The sequence below is a fragment of the Perna viridis genome, chromosome 13, assembly GCF_037379345.1.
Source record: "Perna viridis isolate PV_CMFRI_1.1 ecotype Kerala chromosome 13, ASM3737934v1, whole genome shotgun sequence".
Taxonomy (NCBI): domain Eukaryota; kingdom Metazoa; phylum Mollusca; class Bivalvia; order Mytilida; family Mytilidae; genus Perna; species Perna viridis.
In genome coordinates this window covers 25,286,826-25,291,817 of record NC_142457.1, presented here as the reverse complement: position 1 = coordinate 25,291,817, position 4,992 = coordinate 25,286,826, and positions in this window count along the sequence as shown.

Here is a 4,992-nt window from a genome sequence, read left to right as displayed (position 1 = left end):
CAGAGACTTGTACTACTATATTCCCTGGCTATATTTGTTGCAAGTGTTGAAGCTATGTTTTTAAAATATGTCATTAAAGTGGAAAAAATGAGCTTTAAATACTTGTTCTGTTTAATATCTGGAACTTTGCAAGTGATGGCATGCACAGGAAAGTTAAATAAAAAATCCATCCCCCAACTGCAACCTCTTTGATGAAAGAACATTCAAGGGAACCAAGATTCTAGCGAAAATCAAAAGAATGTAATCCAGGGACACAAGCCAGACATGGAAAACAGACATACACAACAAAGAACATAAAGTTACTAAAATCATACATACAAAGTAACAAAAGTAAACAAGCAACTCTGACTCCACTAAAAACTGGGAGCATGGACCAGGTGCATCGGTAGGGTAAGCATCCTATGAAACAAGTTTCAGTAAAATAAGTCTGTTTATCTGACATAAGACTCCAAACTACAAGAATCAAAGAAAGAACATAAAATAACACTGACAACACAAAAAAAAAGATAAATGCAAACAAAGTTGGAGAATAATACCAATAGGAAAAAGGAGGGACTTATTTTACTAAAAGTCATAAGACTTAACTTTACCTTCTTATTATTCTATTATCATTCTATTCAAGTTAAAATCAAGTTTTTAAGTACCAGTCTATATAAAATTCAGGCAGTGCCTATAATGGTGATTCATGGTACATGTATAGAAAAACCACCGAATTAAGATCTGTACATTATGAGAAAACCATACTTTAATCTCCAACTAAAAACAACCAAATCAAGAACGATAACTCTTACAAAGTGGCAATTTCATACACAATGTATTACAAAGTGCCAATTTCATACACAATGTATCACAAAGTGCCAATTTCATACACAATGTATACAAATTTTATCTTGAAAATGCAATAACCAAATGAAGAACTAAGACTGGCTTAATGTTGTATCTGCATTAGAAACAAAAGTGAATTCTGGTGGTATTTTTTTCATATGCATGAATCCCCTCCTGTTTTTTTTAGTTATCTCCAACAACTTTTGACGTCAGACCAACTTCATGCAATGATCTCCACAAGTCTTCAAGCAACCACTGACCAATTATCACATAAGCTGTGAAAACAATTATAACCTCCAGTATTCAGTCTTTCCCAAAAATTAATGCACAGGTAATCTTGAATATAAATGATGATAAAAACACTTGGGAAGGTTGAAGTAAAGTAAAAAGACTACACATGCCTGAACCTGCACCAAAGTCATGTTGTTTGTGAGGACATTTAAAAGTACATATGTGTACATCGTTGTTTTTCCAAAAAAGGTGGTACACCTAGATACAAATATATAGTTCTTGGTAGAGATTCCTCATACTTTGTAAGAAATAATTACAAATCATCTTCCAAATATACAGAGGAAAATATTTACAAAATGCTGGAATTTTTGTAGTGTAGTGGACATGTTTTTCAACAAACGATTGGCATTCCAATTGGGAACAAATTGTGCTCCTTTACTTGCTGACCTATTCCTTCACTATTATGAGGCTGACTTTATAGCTGATCTGATCCGAAAGAAAGAATTTGGTTAGATCTCTTAATCTCAGTTTCCACTATATAGATGACGTCTTATCTTTAAAAAATCCTAATTTCGGGAATTTGATACATCGCATCTACCCCAAAGAACTTGAGATAAAGGACACTACAGACACTGTGAGGTAAGCCTCATATCGTGACCTACACTTAGAAATCGATGGTAAAGGAAAACTATTGACCAAGCTTTACGACAAACGTGATGGCTCTTCATTCAAAATTGTCAACTTTCCTGTCATCTGTGGCAATATCCCTTCAGCACCTGCGTATGGAGTGTTCATATCACAACTCATATGTTATGCCAGAGCTTGCCGAAACTACACTGACTTTTTGTATCACGCTAGAACTCTAACAAATTGGCTTCTGGAACAGGGTTATGTTGCTACAAGATTGAAGTCATCACTACAGAAGTTTTATGATCGTCATCATGAACTCTTGGATCCTTATGGTGTATCCATCTGCAACATGAAAACTGATTTATTCAACGGGTCATAGTTTTCCTTTCCTCGTTAGTCTACCCCGGACTTGACATGTTATGAGCAACTCAGCGGGTGTTTCTTGAAAAGCAGAGGACGGTGCACCTGGTCCATGCTCCCAGTTTTTAGTGGAGTCCGAGTTGCTCATTTGGTTTTGTTACTTTGTATGTATGATTTTAGTTACTTTATGTTCTTTGTTGTGTATGTCTGTTTCCCATGTCTGGTCTTTGTCCCTGGATTACATTATTTTGATTACCGCTATAACCTTGGTTCCTTGATTACTCTTTAATATGTAATTATACACTAAGCGAGTTTAAAAAATACAGTGTGGGTTTAAAATTTCTTAAAGTATTGAAACAATCATAGCATATACTGCCATAAAAAATGGCTAGTCCAATATGCTAAAAATATATGAAAAAAATAATCAAATTTCTCCATAAAGAAGGTTCACATCTTCATTATATATATAGAACTGAGGACAGTGTACCCAAATCTGATAAGTTCTTAATAGTGAAATCATTTTTGTTTCAATTTTTCTATTCTGTTGAATTTCGTTCATATACCAAGTTTCATATCTTTTTTGTGTTTTGTACTCTAGGCAACAGTAAAAAAGAACAATAATAGGATAATTAATTGGAAAGAGTGAATAACTAAAATATTATCACAAGTGCCGAAGAACGCCTAGATTTAACAAGTGTGTGGAACTTGTTCCGCGCATGAGTTAAATCCTCAAATGTTCTTGGCACAAGTGATCATATTTTGGTTATTTACCATAACAAATTGATTATCCTATTTATTATATATAGATTTGCTTCATAATTTATTGATATTTTCAACATCAATTTTGAATAATGTGATTGGCGGATTGATATCAATGTTGTGAAGTTTTGGCGGAAGAAAAAGCGAGAGTGAAATTACCGAATTAATTTCACATCAAGGATGCTTTCTCTATTTGAAAAGACCACATTATTTGATTTCACAATAGAAGGGTAGCAAAATGAGTTTTTTAACAGAGTTATCGGCCATTGAAATGTTCATTTCAGTACATTTCAAAGAAAATATAACCCAATTTACCAAAATGATAAGGAAAGTCTTGTCTTTTTCCTTAAATGTGGTGATGCGGATAGTCTAATTAAACTTTCAAAATGGTGTTTTTTTTCAATGCCTGATTTTTACTGAGACTGACACTTCAGAGAAATATTTGGTTTACACAGCCACAAAAGTATTGAAGCTGTTATGACAGGACTTCAGAAGTTGTCTGGTTTACACAGGTCATTGGATTATCCAGGGTTTGGTTTAGACACGTTTCACTGTATTGTGTGTTGAATCCTGTGTATGCAGGTAGTTTTTGTTCTAAAACAATTTGGTCAAAAATGTTTCTGGAATCAATATAAAGTTAAAAATTTTTAGAAAAAATTCAATCAATTTGCACATTTTTCACTAACTACAATGTACTGGTTCATTGTTTGAGTTCATATGTCATATGTCTAGATAATTTCTATTTTTGCTATTGTTCATTTATAGTTCAGCATGGAATGAAAAAAAACGTGTGGTGTGAGTTTTTTATTTAAAGTAAATTTGGTTTTTGCAAACTAACCATACTGGAAAGTCTCAAATTCTATCACAACTTTCAGGTTTAATATATAAACATGTACATGACAATACATGTCGGCCAGTGGCATTTTTTAGTTTCAGATGTGGTGTAGTGTACTCGCTACTGTAAAGGCCTTTTTATTAACAGATATCAATTTTTTGGTTTGTTTGAATTCAAATACTTAATGGATGATTTCTCAGATTGTTAAATTTTTGCATTTTGTTTGGAATTTGACCAAACCATGAAACCTAAGAAGATTTGTACCAAACAGACACCATATAATGTAAACATATTTTACAATGTAGGCATTTAAAGGTGAAACATAAGTGACAAATATATAGATGACATGTTTCAGCAGTTCTTTTAAGTTTGTATAAAAAACTCATTCACTTCAATATTCTTTCCCATTTTTCATGGTAGCATTTACACCAGCAATTGTGTCTGTCACCTTTTTCTGACTTCGGTGGAATATGAAAGAAGGAAATTCCAACCTTTGTGTAGCATAAAAATGACCTTTAGGAGTTTATTGCATCTCTTTGTTCTATGGCATGTAAATAAGCACCTGTTGAAAATAGTATAACTGGACTTTAAAAAAAGACATAACATTAAAAATATACTGTGATTTTAATCATTGTCGACTGTTTACATTTTACAGTTCAGTAAACTCTTATATTCTATAATGGAATATTAATGGGCTTGCTTTTGCTTCAGTATTCACCATGACATAACAGTGGGAAGGTGATGTTATTAATATGAGAATGCCATACTAAATTAATCAAATATAATTACCACAAAATCAGTAACTGTTGTTTTCATTTTCCGAAAACTTACAAGAGGCTGTAACTCAATGGTTCGATGACAGATAGTCACATGACTGAGTGTTCTATTTTTATACTTGAATGGTTTCCTTTATGTCACATGATAAAGCATTCTATTTATACATTTGAATGTGTCCTGCGTATTTTTTTTTTTTTTGTATCATGTTAGTTATAGAACCACTTTTGTAGTTATTTATCTTCATAATAAATAGATTTCAAATTAGCTGTATTCATGCCCTTTTATTAAAGCTCATCATCAGAAACCCACAATTGACTGCACTTCGTACCTCCATCGAAGCATAGTCGACCATGGGTTTTTGATGAAGATTGAAGTTGATATTTACCGTCATTCTTCCAAAGTCAAGGACACACACATATACACATGTCAACATTTTCATTATTAGAATGATTAATAGACCAATACCTTCTGAAACAGTTGTATACAATACATACTTCTCTCATTTTATGAGCAACTCGGTGGGTGTTTCTAGAAAAGCAGAAGACGTTTACCCTACGGTAGCACCTAGTTCATGC